A 20,072-nucleotide genomic window follows, 5' to 3' on the forward strand; every position below is an offset into this window, starting at 1 on the left:
TGATTCTTCAGATTTAAGATTCTTTAGAAGAGTATATAGAAAGTTTCACAACATTTTGGTGGACAGTAAAAATAAATCACAATAAAAGTGAAAAAATTAGTGAATTAGTGTGTTTATTATTATATTATAAATAGTTTAAGTAAACTTTTATTTGTTTTTATAGTATATATACACATATTTTCTTATTAAAGATACATCAAGATTATATTAATAACACTTCTGCATTAAGTAGTTGACCATTTTAACTGTTTTATTTATTGATTTTTAGATACATTTAGAAGAAAATTATACAATTTTAGAGTAATTAATCTTCTCACTGTAATAACCGTAGTTTGTACTTTAAAGAAAAAGAAAAGTTGTTAGAACATTTAATGCTGCAAAGTTTCTCAGCATCATTTGGTGAAATTATCGATATCATCTTGTAATCACACAAGGCAGCAGTATCTCATGGTTTATCTGCTTGAAATATGTACAAAATGTAAACTATTCTTATCAATTCAGAGCACTCCCTTGGCGCACTTGTGATTTATTTTGCCACAGTGTGTGTGTCTTTTACTTTTGCTGGACACATGTGGCATCAACATAAGTTCTCGAATGCGCAAAACCCAATGGCAGCAACACGTTGAGCTGTTTCTTCTGTTGCTGCTGCTGCTGCTCAAATGAACCCCAGAAATGAGCTGCACAGCAATCTAGCGAGCATATCATCAAAATTTATAAAGCGAATGGCCAAAAAGCTTAGGGCATAATGCGCCCCTAAAGTCGAGTGGCAAAACGGTAAATATATGAATTGGCTTTTGAGCTGGCCATGGGCTTGGGATTAGTGAAGGCGATGCTGTCTTCCTCTATTCCTCCCTCGCATCCACTCTTGCCAAATGGCTTTATGTGCTTCAGTAAATTTACACCTCGTAATCGAGATGAGTGGACACAGACAGACAAACTGGCCAACTGGTCAACAGCAAAGGGCCAAAAAAGAACCGACAAATAAAATGAAAAAGAAGAAAGCAAATCGGAGCTGAGGCAGCTGTTACATGGCAAAGATTAGCGCATGGTCTATAAGTGGGTGGAGGAGTTGTTGTTATTTGTGTGTTATTGGGGTCTTGTTGCCGAAAATCTGTCGCACAAATTTTCATTTTTATGAGCGTGAAGCTCAAGGCATTAAAGCCAAGCATTTTGGCCATTTGAGTTATGGGTCAAAGCACAGTAGAGCATAGAGCTGGAAGCTGAAAGCTGGAATTTCCAGTTGAACTCGGGCCTAGGCAATTATCTATATAAGTATGCAGCAAACACGTACATCAGCAGGCTGCAATGAATGGTGTTTGCCCTTGCCACACAGTGCAACAGTGCAGCGGTGCAACACAGCTTCAGGAACACCATTAACTGATTTGCATTTCAATCTTTTGCCTGACGACGCTGGCGGCATGTGTTTAGTTTTGGCAAACCAGTTTCTCCCCTCGCCAAAAGCTGCTGAAGATGAAGAAGAAGTCAGCCCGATGCACTAGAGACACTAGAGATGGACGCGTGACACGAGCACGCATCAATGTCTAAAATATATATTTTCTAGATTCAGATTAAAAACGTGACTGAGCCGAGGATGAAAATAATGATGAAATGGCATTGCACATCTCTAAAAGTGGAGAAGGTGGAGAGGGAGAAGAGGGGAATGGGGGCAACTACAACACTTGGTAAGTGAGATCCCGACCCTCGACTTCTTGTGCTTTGGATTTTGCTGGCACCGTGACTTAAAATGCAAATGAAAATGCAATCATTGTTTAATCTCGTACAGCGCCAGCAACAAGCAGCAAGCTTGCAACTGCAACAGCAACAGCAACTGTTGCTGTTTGCTGTTGTTACGATCGCCAGTGATGCATCCATGGGTAACACAACAACTATGAGCATGTTTGCCATGCCCGACTCGACTCGACTCGAGTCGAGATTCAGGAAGCTTCAGCTGCAGATACACCATTTTTGATAATATTCAAAGAGGCATCGAGATGGTGGCGTTGCTTGTTGCCGCAACTTAAGGTGGCAGCGAAGGAGGAGGAGGAAGGGGAACTGGTGATGGTACACACAGCATCCCAAAGCATGTTTCTTCCCCCCCGCCCCAAGTGATGCAACCAAAAGTTTGCGGCTGTGTGATAAATTCTTGGCATGACTGAACAGTGCAACACAGAGTGCGATGGATACCTACAAAAGTTTTCTATCAAATAACATGAAAATTAGATCGCATTTTGGGATTGCTGCTGCTTCTGCTGTTGCCGTTGTCATAAGGAAGCAAAACCAGCAGATTTGCCAACGCTGTCTCGAGTCTTTCAGTGTGGCAGATAGATTATGCTGGCTACAGATGTGAGAGCCAGACTAGACAGGGAAACTAGTTGCATGCAGATACTTTGGCATGATAATAAGCACATTCCACAATATGTTTATTTTTTAAATTTTTGGAAAGATGAATGCAAAGTGCTTAAGATCTGAGAAGTGCATTCTTGTCTTGCAATTGTTAATTGGAGTAATGAGAATGAAACATTTTTGAAGATTAAATTCCTTAGACAAGTTGACGACAATAATAAAATGTGCGGCACTGAAAATTTCTTGAATTAAAACTAGTATAATGAAGCCATATAAGAATGTGATATGATAAGAATATTTTTAAAGTATTTTCATATAAAATGATAACTTAAGATCTAAATAGTGTATTGTGTGAATGGAAGTTCAATTAATAAATAAGGCATAATACAAAGTTTGCATTAAAAACAAAATTACTTTCGAAAAACTATAACGATTTAACATCATGAAGAAGATAGTATGAATAGTAAATTTGATGAATATTTTGGATGCGTTTAAAAGTAGATAAGTAATTTGTAGCTTTAAACATTAGAGAATAAAATCAACTGAAATATGCTCACTCCTTTATAAAAGAATATACGAGTATTCTTCTCATTCATTTAAGAATTGTTGGACATACATACATACCTGAACGAAACATCTAACAAAAATAAATTTTAAATTGTTTGTAATATCCTAAATACAATCGAAATATTGTGCAAATTAAAGCAACTGTAGCACTTGACACCTTCCGCATTAAATTTGTATCGTGTTTAAGGCACCAGACCACAACACAAAATTGCTGGCCAAGGCCAAAGCTGTCCGTCCGGGTATTCCGTGGACACTTGGGCCAGTATCAGTTTCAATTTCAGTTCGAGTTCCAGTTTCTAACCTTCGCAACAAGCTAATTGGCAACGCCTTCTGCCACTGCAAGTGACAGGAAACTTTCATGCCCAGCGCCGGCAAACTAATTAACCTGAAAACCAACAGAAAAAAAAGAAGAGATGTTTTTTTTCCAAGGAAATGATACAATTTCGCGCCCAGCACACACAAACACACAGATACACATAGAGGCTTATTGAGAGTGAGACCCTTAAAAAACACATTTTATTTTAAGGTAGCCTAGCAAAAACAGCAAAAAAAAATAAGGCAGAAAAAATAAGCAACGGCAAATGAAGCTGCTTATGCCCAGCAGCCTAAAAAAGCGAAAAAGAATAAAGCAAAGCTAAAACCAACAGGCAGCTGCCGCTTATCCGCATCCTCTGTGCGGCATGCGGCAAGTGGCATGCGGCATCCTCGTCAAGGCCGTTTCGAGCAGCAGCAGCATCAGCCTCAGCAGCAACCACAAGGCTCGGCCTCGACAACGGCCTGCCAAAGACTTCGACAGCATCAAACTGCGGCTGCTCCCGTTTCCACTTCCAGCTGTGTTCCTTCTGCTGCCCCTTGTGGCACATCAACAGCCTCGTTGTCATCGTCATCGTCATCCTCATCATCATCATCGTTATTCTGGTCATCATCATCATCATCATCGACGTTGTCGTCGGCGTTGTCGTTTATCTTGGCTTCATTATCGCTTCATTAATTGCTAATTAACCATGTTCTACATGCTCCAAGGGAGACAAAGAGAGAAAGAGAGAAAGAGCGAGAGCAACGTTGAGTTTTATAAAATGTGCAAGGCGTGGAAAATATTACCAGGCCACAGCACACACAGAGCGAGAGAGAGAGGTAGAGCCCCTCTCGCTCCTCCGCCATTTGGTTGGCCTTTTTGTAAGTGCAAATAAGTCGAAATCATGCCAAGTGAACGCGTCCCACGTTTTATCGCGCTTTAATCTAATGCAATTTGTAAATGGCATCAGGCGGACAGAGGTCCAGTGTAAGAGTGGCAAGCACTGCCACAGTCAGGTTGTTGGCTATAACTAGGGCACAAAGGGTCCCTCCCCTCCAAGCTACTCAGCTCAGTTCTCTGCTCTCAGCTCTGAGTTCTCAGTGCTCTCTGTACTCTGTACTCATTGCTCTGTGCCACTTGCCACACAAATTAAAGCAAATATTTTTGCTTATTTATTTGCCTGTTGCCGTTGTTGACCAGCCGCAGGCCAATTAATTAATTTATGAAAGCAGCCAGCAAAATATATATAAGAGAAACGAGCTAGCGAGAGAGTGTGAGAGTGACAGAAAGAGTGAGAAAGTTGCACAATCAAAGCGCATAGGAAATGAGATCTAAAGTGAATATGTAAACAACAAAAACAGAAAAAAAAGAAGAGAGAATAAAAAATTAAAGGCAGCCAGCCTCATGCCCAATGGCATGTGAAAGTGAGTTACATGCTCAGCACATTGAGTTCATCTTGATTTTAGACATGAAAGCAAACAATCTCTAAATGAAAATAATAATTAACTAAATTTCAACATATATATTGTTGAATAAAAATCTGAGAAACAGTCTTATTTAACTTCATATCAAATTTGTATGAAATTGTTGAAGTACTTTTCTATGGAACTGATTGAAACTTTGCTTGAATAACATTTCTAAGATCATTTTTACTAAATATTCAGTTCGTGTTTTTAAATGAATATTATATAGTTTTCTTAATTTGAGAGCTTCAAACTCATGAACTGTTTTTCGTGTTTAATTTTATAAAATAGTTTACTAAGCGTTAAACCTAGAATACTGTATTAAATATTAAGTTTGTCAAACTACTTTCAATACATGGTTTCTTTTATAATTATCTAATTTCTCTATAGGAATCGAAATTGGCAAATGTTTTCTTACACAATTCTGTTGAAGATTTCCTAAGATCATTTTATTTATTTTACTTGGATTAGATTTTACTTGAAGAGCTTGAACAACTTGAGCTTACAAATAAGCTTAAGCTACAAAAATTTTGTTTAAGATCAGTTAAGAGTCTTATTAGTATATCCACATTTGTTTCAAATTTTAAAAATTATCTGCAGTTTATTTCAAACATTTTGCGCAACTCTCGTCTTCATTCGCGTATTAGCCGCCTTTGTGGCAAACCATCTTAGCCAAAGCACATTAAAGCTTATCCAAAAGACAACGGAGTGCGTTGCTGATGCTGATGCTGTTGCTGCTGTTGATGCTGAGATGCCGACAACAACGCCTTCGGTGTTGACTGCTGTTAAGGCCACGTAAATAGGCAAAAAGGATTTTCCACTTGAAGAGTGCCAAAAGAAGGCAAAGAACCTAAGAAGCAGACGACTATGGTGCTTCAGGTCTGAGGAGCTGGCTTTTGGCTTTGCTTCGTTGTTTGCTGCTCCTTCCACTTGGCTGCTCTTTTGGCTGCCAACTGTGGCGCCAAACCGCAAAAGGCGCAACGCAGCCAGCGACAGCACCAGCGACAGCACCAGCGACTGGTTAAAAGATTAACAAAGAGCAGTCACAGGAGCAACAAGCCCCCAATCTAAGCCAAGTCAAGTCAAGTCGCGTCGAGTCAGGTCGAGTCAAGTCGAGTCGAGTTGACGCCTTCAAAAAGTGACCAGGACATGGCTCAGAGCTCAGAGTGGGGGTCGCGTGCTGCTGTCCTCGGTGCGCGCGTTTAATTAAATCAAAGTTAATTAATGCTAACGTATTCATAAACAGGGTCATCAAACACCAAAACGCCAGTCAGTCACTTCTTCAGTCCTTGTCGTCGCCTTTTGCCTCCTCGCCTTGTTGTCTTACACTTTGTATAATTATGTAATATTTTTGCTCGACGTAGCTGCTGAATATGCAACAGTCAACCCCACCACTGAAGGAGGCAACAGCTTGTCAGTAACAGGAAGTCGCTACCACTCGATGATGCAGCAACAGCTCGAGTCTCGGCTGCTGAAGTCGCCTCAATGAGCAGCGCTTGTTCCACGGTAATTATGACAAAAAGGCTTAAAGAAAACTTTTCGGCTTTGTGCAATTAAAAAGGAATTTTTCAAATATTTATATACATATTTCCAAACAGATACAATTAGAAGGCGTGCGGAGTGAGGAGTGTCTGACAACATTGTCAACGTCATCAGCCGAAATATTGACTGAGTTTTGAGTGGGAATTCATTCGGGGTTGACCTTAACTTCAAAGTCGCTTCGTTTTGGTTTTTGCTGCGTGTTTTCAGGAATTTAATTAGCCGCGAGTTTTATGTTTTTTTCTTATTTTTTATTTGCTGCTTTCGAGTTCTTCCCTTTTACTTGTTTATGAGTTGGGTAGGCAGCGAAAAGTTTGTTGGAGAGAGAGAGAGTGAGTGTGTATGGCTAAGACAGTTTACAAAAGTTAACAAGACAGAGTTATTCTAAGCCAGAAAAGGGTGGAATATCATTACTAAGCTGCTGCTAAAACAACTTGTCTGTCAGTCCCAGTTGCCCCAGTTTCTATGGAAGGTTTTGAATTCCCCTTTCTTGGCATCACATGTAGAGCTGTGCAATCGATGGATTACATCAGAATCGAGCTGCTGCATTGCATTTAAAAAATCTCTCTCATTGGATTTTCTGATATTTTAATGTTCATATTTTGACACGTGGAGCAGGCCGCGTGTGGTAAAGAGCATTTAAATAAATCAACACGCGGCTGAAAATAAATAAATACGGGCAAACGTAATTTAAAGGTAAACAAAACAGCAACGAGAACAATTATGGTTTATTTTTCATGTTTTTTCAGCGCATCGATCAGAAGTGGAATGACATTAAATATTAACACATAATCCCATAGACAAGTATGTATATATTAAACTCGGCTCAATTGCGGCACGAATCTCCAAACAAAACCTGGGATGGATGCATCCCGGATTTATGTACGAAACAGTTGTGCACATAAATACATCGGAGATAGCTCAACGAAATTACAACTGCACTTTACAGAAGAATTACGAGTATGATATTTTATGAATGCATTTAAACGGGAGATGTAGATGACAATGATAATGGGGGAGGACTCTGAATGCAGCAATTGATGCAGCGATTGGGATCAACGGGAAAGATGTGGAATGCGTTGCTTATGACACGTGCTCAACATTTCCAAAAAGTGTTTACCAATTAAATCTTTATTTATTGGTGGGGCAACAAGAATGCACGTCATTATGAAATTACATTTATGAAGTGTATTTTTATGAAGAGTAAAATTTTTTATTCCATTTCCATTTCGGATAATTGAGGTTTACTTATTCAGAATATTTTCTTCTATCTCTCTTTAATACTACATTAATTATGGGAATGGTTAATTTTGCACATTTTTTTTAACATTTCAGTTATTCTATGTTAAAGTGAAAATTATAGTTTATTTAAAAAAATGTTGTTAAAGTATTTGTAGATATTCACTTTAAAGTAAAACTCCCTACAAACTTAAAAACTTCAACTGTTCGTCACTAATTTGTTCGGAATGTAAATACGTGTAACTATCCAGATCTGTACTCAATCCATTTTTGCAAATCCAAGCAAACAACATGACAATGGACAAGTTTTCCGAAATGCAGCGTTGAAAATTTGTTTCTCTTGTAGCAAATTTATTATTTACAGATTCCTCGTTTGTTGTTTTGGCTTTCGTTTTTTTTTTGCAACACAAATATTTTTAGTTGCAACTACGGGCATTTGAGTGGGTATTAGTACAACTCGCGTACATTTCATATAAACATTTATATAAAAGCGCTCTAGTTGCCACACCCCCTTAGAGGCTGGCTGTGATAACCGAAAACTCTGTGCAACTGGGGATGGGATGGCAACAAACAAAACTGAGTAAACACTATCTAAGCAATAAAACATTAAAAGGATTAAATACTTTGGTAGAACCGCTTAAAACATTTCGAAAATAGTTTCGACTCTCCCTCCCTTCCTCCCCCTCGAAAACACGTCTCGCATAGCACAATGACAAAAACAATACAAACGACGCATACAAATTGGGAGTTAAGGGGTGAAAATGTGGGGACTCTCCATTTAAAGTGATCCGTTGTGCCTCTTCTAGCATAAAATATTGAAAAGGGGATTTCGTGTGATAGGGAAATAAATCTACGTAAAATAGTGGGAGAATGGTAATAAATACCAAAGAACATTTTAATTATTCTACATAGACAGGTTGGTCTAAGTGTTATACTTTTTATGTTATAGAATTTGGAATGGATTTAACAATTATTTATTTAAATTTAATTATAAATTTTAAAATTTATTTTGCGTTTATTGTATACTTGTTTCAGAACAATATAATACTATTTATTTTGTATCTTTATGTATAGCATTTTTATACCCGCTACCCATAGGGTAGAAGGGTATTATAACTTTGTGCCGGCAGGAAATGTATGTAACAGGTAGAAGGAGGCATCTCCGACCCTATAAAGTATATATATTCTTGATCAGCGTTAACAGCCGAGACGATCTAGCCATGTCCGTCTGTCCGTCTGTGTGTCTGTGTGTCTGTGTGTCTGTCCGTCCGTCCGTATGAACACCTAGATCTCAGAGACTATAAGAGATAGAGCTATAATTTTTTTTCGACAGCATTTGTTATGTTTGCACGCAGATCAAGTTTGTTTCAAATTTTTGCCACGCCCACTTCCGCCCCCGAAAATCAAAAAAATCGAATAACAAGCGTAATTTTAAAGTTAGAGTTGGGAATTTTGGTATATATAATAATAACTATAGTAGTTATGATTCCTGAAAATTTGGTTGCGATCAGATGAAAATTGTCGAAGTTATTAAAGAAATACTTTTGTATGGGCAAACACGTCTACTTACTAGGGTTGTTGCTTTAGATGACAATCTGGTATATTGTGCCGTCTATGGTATATTTTGAATGCGGTACTATATCAATATACCAAATATACTATTTGGTATATTTTTAGTATTTTTGCAGTATATTCGGTATATTTTGAGAAAATTATCGCAAAATATATTTCTTTTATTCAAAATGGGTAGCGGGTATCTCACAGTCGAGTGCACTCGACTGTAGCTTTCTTACTTGTTTATTTATATATTTGTTATCACTTTATTATTGAAATTCATTGTACTTATAATGCTTTGCAATATTTATCTTATCATTATAACAAATCATATTTATCCTTTTTTTTGCCTTAAAATTGCAATTGAATTTGAATTTATTTTAAATATTTCACTCAGCTTTTATTAGCAATTTAATATTTTATTTTACTTAAACCAATTGAGAATTCGTTTTTTTTTATGAACACACTTTCTGCTTGAAGTTTGTCTAGATGATGGATGATTCTTTTGAGGAAAGCAGCTGCAAAGCATCCGAAGCTGCTATCAAATATCTGGATTTCAATGGCAAAGGAGGAGCACTAAAGGAAAGGCATTTTAGTTGGCAATTCTCATAGTTGCGTTTGTTGCATTCATAAGGCAACGAGATTTTTCGAAACGAGAAACGCAGACAAAAATACTTATAGCCAGGAGTTGGGAACTAGAAGCTGTGAGCAGGACATGCAGCGAATAACCGCATGGACTCAAACTCAAAAACTGGACAAGGAGTTGTATATCAAAAAATGCATATAAAAGAGGGGTACAAAATGTTTGCCAGCCGCTGCACTGGGAGCTATTTCAGCAACTAACAACTGCCAACTGGCAAGTGGGGAAAAGGAAAATGTGTGGAAATGGGGAAATGTGGTATGGCGACTCTCGGCATTTGCCGGCTGCTGATGCTGCTGCTGCTGCTACTTCTGTGGCTCCTTTTATGGGCGCTTTGAAGCGTGGCTGCATATGCAATTACATTTTACGGCAGCAACAAAGTTGATAACAAACAAAAATGCTCGCAAAAACCAAACAAAAAATCAAGAAAAGGAACACAGCAAATGTAAAGACGGGAGCGGTGAGGAGAGAAGTGATGAGGAAATGCACATGGAGATGAGATGCAGGGAAGGCATTCAACAAATTTTGAGCATCAGGTTTCGTTATGGTTTTTGTTCGTCTTATACATTTTTTTTTTGCGTTTTGCTGTTTGTTTTCTAAGCTTGCATAACAAATCGCTGCGAAAAGCTTTTCAATTCAAATGAATGAAAAAGAAGGAAAATGTTTTATGCATGCAGCAAAAAGACAGAGGCAGCAATGAAGAGTTGAAGGGAGGGAAGCAAAAGGGAAGCAAAGCAAACAAAGTGTGAATGATGCGCTTGAATAAAGTCAAAAAGGCTTTCGGGCACTCGATTTACCTCACGATTTTCCACGATTTCCACTCGAAACATGTCAGAGTCATTACGAAAATTTGGCCAAACAAATAAAATATTATTATTATTAGGTGAAAATGAGGGTGTGGCTGGACGAGCTTGAGGCGCCATTTGGCGAAAAACAGTTTTGAAACACGCAGCGAGATGGCAGCACCTTGATAAACCCGTGACTAATGGAAACCGATGCCCGGAGGGTGGAAAATACTTAGCGACAAAAACCGAATGCAGGCAATTACAAAAATTCGCTAAGGGTGCCCCCTTTCTCTCTCTCTCTCTTTCGCTGTAAATGCATTAAAACAAAAGACCACAGGAAAACTTCATTAAAGCCCAAAACACGACTTTAGTAATGAACGATATTATAGTCCAAAAAAAAAACATGTGCTACACGCATTTACAGAATTGCCGCCCTTCCGTGTTGCTCCCCGCTCATATGTGCAGCCATAATTCATTAACGATTATGCACGACACCCAAAAACATTAGACGAAATCGGACGAGACCCATGCCAGACGACACACAGTGGAAGAGGAGCAGAGTGAGGGGGAAAAACGGAGCTTGCCACGTGCGATTAGTGTGAAAATTGCGCCTTCACATTTTGTGTTAATTTTGCTGCAAACGCAACAACGAAGTTAACCCAAGCAAAATACATAGTTCTATGCTTCCAACTATTTCTGTGGGTCTTTTGTTGATGTGGAGTCGGAGTTGGAGCTGGAGTGAGATTGTGCTTGACAAGATTTATAGATTTTTGCAACGAGTCATCGCTCATACGTAGCACAAAGTGTGTGTGTATACTTTTGCTACTCATATGCATAGAGAGTGAGTTAAGCAGTTGACTGAACCTGCCACACACACTCACACACACACACACAGTCAAACTTGCACCCAGTCTTTGTCTGTGGCAATAGTCTGGGTAGTTTTGAAGCCGAGTTATTGCTCTTTTTAGGCTTGGGCAACAACTATTTTCGGCTGGCATGTCTAATGCCAGGGTTCAAAAGGGTAAGAGGCGGCTTAAGAGCCAAAGCCTTAAGTGCCATCAAGAAGTTAGCGAAAGGAACCCATGACGAAATATAGTTTCTTAAAGCCAAAAAAGCGGCATAATAACAAATAACTGACTTTAAGTCAGAGTCAAGCCCAGTTTTCAGAGAGGAATGTGCTCTGCTTATGAATTTAAAATCATACTTGAAATATTTCTGCAGTTGCAACGAATTACTTGAATAAATAGAAAAATAATTGTGGTTTGTTGTAATATTCTTTAATGAGAATATATTATAAAACGATAATTATCGTATTCATCGTTTCAGATTGAGAAATCATTAAGTAGCAATTGTAGATCTTGATTTAGTTGAATAACAAAGCCACATGTAAAATTCCTTCATTCTTCCGTGTGTCTTATTCTACAAATTCAATTTCATATTCATAAAATTTGTTTTAGTCGAAAAGTCTCAAGAATTGATTAAATGTTAGTAAACAGTATAAAATTATTAAAATCCTATTAACCTTCATTTATAGAGATCATTAAGTACTAGTTGTAGACCTAGATTTATATGAATAATTTAAAAATAATCACAATGACATTAATTTTAATACATGTAATGCATCGAAATAAAAATACGAAATTTCTATTTATTTATATACAATCTAAATTCATTTTTAAAAAATGTATCACAGCTTAAAGTCGTAAGAATAAAGAAGCGACAATACTGCACAATATATAGAAACTGTTGCAATCAACTCACGTTCCACATTTCCATATTATTTTAATAAAACACGACAATTTCAAGAACAAACGTATTGTGTCTAGTGCTTTCATTATAAATGCAAATATTGATGAAGTGCACATAAATATTGTACGAGTACCCATACTTGTCAGACTCTAAACAAACTGCAACAGTTATGTCAGACAGGTACAATTGACATTGGCAATGGATGCTTATTGATAGTCCATTAAGCCTGATCAAATAGAGAGCATTGTGCATTAGTCATAAAATTAATAGACTCGGAGAGGAACTCCCAAATCCCCCAAGGTACCAGGAACCCGCCTAAAAAATAAGTGTGCCTTCTATTATGATAATAAACTTACCACAAGTAGCGGGAGAATCAACCCCCAGTTAGTGCTCAACCCCATTTGTGGCATCCACATTCCCAGCATGTCGCAGTTGAACGTCTTGTAAAATGTAAAATCAACATTATTTCCTTCCACACAATCAACGATGATTTCTTAATAAAAAGCCGCTTCCTCCCGACTCTGAGTATGGAAATGGGAATGGGGTAGTAAGCATAAGAAGGGACCAAAACAGACCAAACAGGAACCAAGCAACAAACCAACACACAACAACTTCTGCATAATACAATTTTTGACAGACTCAAGACTCGAGACTGGGAATAAAATAGTAATGGTTCGTTGAATTGCTGGAACTGAAACTGGAACTGTGCAGAACTCTGAGCTGGACTGGGATCTTCATTCTTTCGTCATTCCTTGGGTGGTTCGACATCTCAGTACTTTGGCATTTTTTAATACCCAAGTGTCCCCCCTGTCTCGCAATAAGTGCGCTGCGCAACACTGCACGCATACAAATGAGTCAAGGAGAGGCCAAGGAAAACTTGGAGCCTGGGGGAGCTGAGGCGTTGTTTGGAGTGTAGGCAAAAATGCGCGAACATAAATCGGAAATACATAAATTATTAAACGTCTTATAATAAAGGACGATGTGGGGCACGTCGTCCCTTCGTGGACCAAGGCTTGTTGCTAATTAAGCTTTCTAGCGGGTTTATACGTGTGATAAACATGAAGACTTATTTTGGGTATATGCACTTATAGAAACAGAATCAATTCAACAAATAGTATTCCCATAAAATACTATATAATGATTTTGAAACATTTCTTAACTTAAGCATTAATGAGAAATTATTATAAAGTATGTTATCTATTTCTTAAAAAAATTTCCTAATTTTTGTATTTTTAAAGTAATTATTAGCACTGAACTGTGTCCTAAGTCCATTTTTGGTCTGATAATACTAAAAAGTTTGTTTCCCCAAAAAAATCCTAACAACTTTAACTAAAGCACTGCAAGCCACGATCAAGTGACAGACACTCCACATATCTCATATTTCAGGCGCTCTAAGTTTACATCATCGTTTGGCCATTGCAATCACGTATTGCGAATTCATGAAATCGCTACCGCCATAAACCTGTCAGGCTGTCAAGCAATAATTGTCAGTTGCGTTGACGCTCTAATGCCGAATGCCGAACTTTTTTCTTGCTTCTTTTTTTTTGCCCTCACTTCCTTCACTTCCTGCTCGACATTTGGGTTTCACGATTTGCTTCCCAATTTTTTCGTTGTTGTTGTGTATGTTTTTTTTGACAACTTTACTTCGAAGGCGACCCTCTCTGTGATTGTGTGTGTGTGTGTGTGTGCATGTCAAGTAGCAATTGAGACGCAGAACCGAATTTGGGAGTGCGTATTCACAATACCGAATACTGTGAATACTGTGTGAATATACTCGTACTCGTATATGACATCTGACTTCCACTTGTCAGAAAATATTTGCTTTCAAAACAGAACGCGGTTTGAGTCTGAGTCTGGGGTCGGGGTTGGGGGTTGAGGTTGTTCCTTCTGCCACTGGGAGCGACTTTACGCACGAGTTGCAATCTGTTTTTCCATTTGCAAGCGTGTTTTCCCTTACTCCCCCTCTTGTTCTCTTTTCTATCTGTTGTTCTCGCTGGGTATGTGTGTGTGTGTGTGTGTATTTCGTTAAATTGATAGAATAAATGAGCATAAATTGAAAAAAGAAATATCGATGAAACAACAAGCGGGTAGTGCAACCCTCTGGGTGTTGAAAAGGGTGGTTTTGCCCAGAGTCCTTGCTACGAGTCCTTGCTCCTTGGGCCACATATGGGCAATTATTTAGTGCTTTGGCACAACTGAGACTGGGAATTCGCTTCGCTTCGCCTCGCACACACTAACACATCCTCACATGCTTACTTACTTACCCCCCAAACCGCCATTACTATCGATTTGAGGGTGCATTACCTACTGGACCAGTCTTCGACACGAGTCGAGAAGGTGAACTGGGGGCGGAGAATGGAAGAGAGAGCTGTTGATTCTTGGCAAAAAGTTTTCATTGAATTGCATGCAATCAGCACTGGCTCGCCTCCAAAGTGCCAAAGACTGAGAGACAAGCAAGGACTGCCACTAAGGGAAATTGGGAGTGGGAAAGAGAGCATAAAGTAATTTAAAGAACCCATAATTCTATCCCCTAGGAATGGGCATTGGGCATGGGTCCGTTTATTATTCCTGGACTGCCTCCGCCTGTCGCCCACGCTTCCCGCTCATCGCGTGTGTTGCCAATTTGTTCGACATTCATTGACGACGCCCATGGTTTGTGTGGCACGAAGCGACGTGTGCGTTCTGTGGCAGCTCTCACAGCTCCTGACTGACTGACTGCACTCGCGGCTGTCGTCGCTGTTTGTTCTCAAAACCAAATTTAGACGTAATTAAATGTGAATTGTTTATTTAAGGCGCACGCTCTAGTCCTCTGCCTCCCCCTCCGCACGCCCTGCGTTGCAACACAAATAGCTTGCAGGCATTTTGGCAGCCAGCTTGGCGTTCAATCAAGCGCAGACATGACGAGGGAGGCAACGAGGTGGCGGCATGCGGCCTATGCAACATTTCTGACGGCTTTCTTTGCCACAAGTTTTGCACAATGCCAAGGCACATGGCTGGCTTGCAACATTGCCACTCATTTGTTGTTTATTGTTGTCGCTGTTGCCGTTGCTGTTGCTGCTGTTGTTGTTGTTGTTGTTGTTGCGGGTGTTGGCCAAATGTAAACTGCGACAGCGGCAGGCAGCCCCGTTGTTGCAATTATTGCCCTGTGGCAAGTTTCGAATGAAAGCAGGTGTGTCAAATGTAAACTTTTACCAGCCAGCTGTAAATTGTGGCGACTGCTGCGAAAGCTGGGCGGCTAAAGTAAACAGACCCAACCTCAACCTCATCCACAGCCTCATAACCTGATTGGCTTAAAAATGCATACACTTCGTCAGAGAGCCGCATATATGACAGGCAGCCTCAGGGCAGGACGAACGAAGGAGGCAGGACTCCACCTACTCCAACTCCTTCTCCTTCTCCTCCTCCTTCTCCACTTCTATGCGGCTGTTAATAGAATTTTTCATGAGCTCCGGCGACGCATTGGCATTGTTCGGGACTCGCAGTCAAAGTTCCTTCAAATTACTTTATAAGTAGTTAATTTGATTGGCTCCGTTTTGGGCCGGGCCAAGATTGTAGATTGTTTGACAGTGTACTATAGAAAGACGCCCCGATATGAGTCCAAGTTATATGAGCTAAAGCAAAACTTTGGAGTCGCCTTAATCGCTGGGGAGGAGGCAACTTTGTAATAATGTTTATGAATAGACTATGCACATTACAAGCAGTCGCAACTATCGCCAAGTCAAGTCAAGCAAACTGAAGTCAAGCAAAGTAAAGTAAAGTAGGTGGTGCCGGACACTAATGAAGTTGACTTTACGTAAACTTTAGAATACAAATAATACCTTTTGGGTCAGTTTGACCAGCTTGATGATGGCTGACAGCAAACTTCAGATTAGTCACACATTATTCACCACACAGAAAGTCCATTAGGTGCGCTACTTTGTGAGTCCTTTGTGGTCAGCTTGGAGATATAAGTAATAATGCAGTTTATTGAAGATATGAATAGACAAATTGGATTGTCCTTTTAAAAAGTGAATAAAGAAGCAATTTTAAAGTAAGAGGATAATAACATATACAGTTGATTGGTTACATAAAGTGCTGCTAAATTTATTATGATTATTAGTTTGAATAATAATATGTACTATGTATTAAAATATGGTTGGATTATTATGTAAAATATTTTTACGTTCCATTTTCTTAAAGTGAAGTTAATATGACTATTTTGTGAAAATTTGTTAATTGTTTTTATCCATTAATCTATAATACAAAGTATAAATAGTTAAACTAACATAAGCAATTACTGACATCAACATATCACTTTTAGCAAGTATTATTATATGTAATTATAATTCAATATCAGAAAGGGTTATTCAATTGAATGGAATGGTGATTTACTGATTAATTATTGAGGAGTCAGCAGAACACAAAAATAGTCCTCTTTAAGCGTAATCGATTTCAACTATCTGAACATCTGCTTCAGAGAACCCTCCTCTCAATCAATCAAACTAAACACTAATTGTATTCGTATTATATGTACAAATGACTCTCTGCCATGATTCTAATTGCACTCAATGATAACTTTAGCTATTCATTTGCCAGACAGCAAGTGTTTAGTTCCATTTCACCTGTAGTATGGCCCATTAAGCAAGTGAGCTACAACTCTGGAGCAGAAGGGGAAATAAGCTAAATCGGTTAGTGCAACCCTGACAAGTTTAAGTCTTGATGACTGCCAACAAAATTGTTCACCATAACAACAAATACAGTCGCAAGTTGTGTGTGGAGTCTCGTCGTAAACACCCATATATCAAACAATTAGCGACAATAGAGTAAACATGTTGGACGCAGGGTTGTCAAATGGAAAACAAGAACGGGAACGAGAACGAGAGCCACCATAGAAACCACTGCACCACCCAAAACGAATCGTTGTCCTTCTGCACCGACCATTGCACTTTTCGCTATGCTTCATAAATTCACGTAGTCGAACTCAATTGCTTAACCACCCTCGACGAAAAAGGGAGGCGGGCAGCGAAAAGGACTCAGGCAGGCAAGCTGTTAGGCAGGCTTAAGGACATTGTCGCTGGAAATGCAATTGCATTTCAGGCTGCAGGCTGGATTGCTCCTTTTTGGGTTGACAACACAACACAAAAAAAAAGTACTTTTGTTTATTGAAGTGAGAACATTAGCAGCGCTGTACAAACAACATGCCAGGATAATGCGCGACAACTTTGCGTTGTTGTCCTCCTGCCACGCCTCCTTTTTGTGCTTCGATTGCATTTGCTGCACCGTAAGCAATTTTAATTGGTAACAAGTTCTCTTTTGTGCTCTGCAATTACTGCACACAGCCTGTCAAGGTGTTGTGGCATGACTCACAGTTTTCGCAACAGAGCTGCCAACTTGTTTAACAAGTAGCATTTTGAGGTTAGGTTTAAAACCAATGCGCATGACTGAATCGCCACGTGGCGTTCACAGGATATTACTTTTATCGGCACATGCTCTAGCTCTATAACGGCATCGCACGCCGTCCGATAATGCCCTGCTACGATAGCGATTCCAACATCATCCATGCAACTATCTTTATTTCTCCCATGCTCTCCCTCTCGCATCTTTGTGCATCTTAATCGCAGTGAAACGATCAGAGCTGAGCGTTGGTTGTGTTTGAAATTAATTTCAGCAAATTCATTAAAACCGAAAATCACATTAACTCGATAAGTAATTTCACACAAAACGGTGTCAAGTCAACCAAAAATGCCAGGAAATTGAAATATTTGTTGGGCAAAACAGGAACGCATGTCTCGGCCGGTTCCGTTGGGACTTGTTGGGACTTCTTGGGCTGCGGCGCCGTCTAAGCTGTGTCGAATCAGTGATAAAGCGACTTGTTTTCTAAAAGTAAAATACTTCATTTTAACTTCCTGAGAAACAACAACATGTTATCTGATGTAAAAGAGAAGACGTTTATTTATTGTTTTTTAAAAGTAATTACATCCGTAGTCTTTAAAAAGCTTATTTCTAAAATTTGATGGCGATGGCATTGTTTACACTTATTGAAAGTGTTTAAAAAATCCTAAAAGTTTCATTGTGATCAAAAAGATTGCAATGTATTTAAAATTAAAATTCAATTAAATTAAAGATGTATTTTTCAAGTTTAATTAATTTTAATTAGATTATAATTATTGTATTTTAAAAATATCAATATTTATTAAATATTTCATATTTATATATAAAATTTCTAAGCATATTTTAAAAGTTGCATTTATCAAAAATCTTTTAGAATTCAATCCATTATGTTTGTATAGCTGGAAAACTATTTTAAATATAATACTTTTAAAATCATGAAGTCGTAATAAATAGAAAATATAAATATTTCAAAAAATTGTTCATAAGTCAATATCATATTTCTTCGTTATAGAGCAATTTGTTGATAATGTTTCGATCATTATCTTTTATTTTGCTTGTCTTGAACTTGAGCTGCAGCAAGTCATTACAGAAGCTACCAACGACATGGCAGATAGTTGATAATAGATGCAAATTCAGCATTTGAACCTTGCAATTATGTTCGAGTCGCATCTGGCTGCAGAATTACCAAGAGATTCCCCCCAAAAAAAGGAACTCATCACCTCTGCGATGGATTACGGCTATTGCATCTTTCTCTGCCGCTGAAAGCAGACCTGTCTGCGTTGCGGCGCAGACATCATTTATCAAGTAAACCAAACAAATCAAAACGAAGCCGAAACCTAGAGAGAAAGACCCCACAACCGCTTCTACTATCGCATACCCTGTTGAAGCCAAGGCAAATACAAAAGTGAAAAATGATTTGAAATGGATTACAAGCTGCTTTCATCATGAGACGAGAACATGCCGACTACCAGAACAAAAATCTATTTACGAAAACTTTGGATGGTAAATGCAAAAACTGTGGGTCGCCCTTCTACTCTGCCTCCATTCCATTCCTTGGTCGTATCGCTTCACATCGTTTTGGTTTCATTTACGTTTTCTGCACAATCACTTAACATCATTAAAATGACGCGTAAATGAAAATTGCGCTTGGCGGCGGTTGCCTCAAAAGATTCGTTTGGTGTTGTGTTGGTGGCATGTTGCTAATGTCGTTGGCATTTCGAATTTTCTCCTGCAAATATGAAAACACTGCAGTATCCTGGCTGCCAGTATCCATCCAACATGTAGAGAGAGCTAGAGCGAGAGGAGGCAACATCATTCATCAAGGATTTAGTTAAACGACAGCGAGCGTCTGTGGGTTGCTTTTTAAGGGGGTGAGGAGGGAACTGTTTGGTTGGTTGGTTGGACCATTCATCATCATTCGTCTGGGATTATGCTTTTTAAACATACGATTGCTGTCAACATTGTCAGTTCTAGTCGTCGTCGTCGTCGTCGTCCTAGCAGCAGCAGCAGCGTAGTTTGTCCTGTGTCGGGCATATGCTCAATTTGAGAGCAGCAATGGAGCATTTTGCATTCACTATCCACATTCACTATTCACTGCAAGTGCAATTCGCATTCATCGTAGTTTCGCCTTCACCCAAACCCCCCAAAAATCAGCCAAACAGCCACATGGCCACATGAGTGCACTGCTTTGGCTATTTGTGCTGAAATTTTTGGACTCGAATGAGGTCTGCTATTGGTTTTCGGTATTGCGATTTGGGGGTGACAAACCAGCCATAAATCAATCATATTTAGCCCCCCTAAGTACAGTTGACTCTAAGCCCTGTGAGTAGTTGTCCGCTCCCTCTACCGAACACTATCGAAAGGAAGTCGCGCATAATTCAGCAAAGAATTTTTACAAATATTTATCAGTAATTTTAGGGCTACACTTTGGCAAACAATATGTTCAGAGTGGGGACTATGAGAGGGAGGGGGCGCTATGTTGTGTCCAAGGATTAGCAACAGCAAACATCTCTAGCAAACAAAACAAC

The sequence above is a fragment of the Drosophila nasuta genome, chromosome 3 (genome assembly GCF_023558535.2).
Source record: "Drosophila nasuta strain 15112-1781.00 chromosome 3, ASM2355853v1, whole genome shotgun sequence".
In the NCBI taxonomy this organism is placed as follows: domain Eukaryota; kingdom Metazoa; phylum Arthropoda; class Insecta; order Diptera; family Drosophilidae; genus Drosophila; species Drosophila nasuta.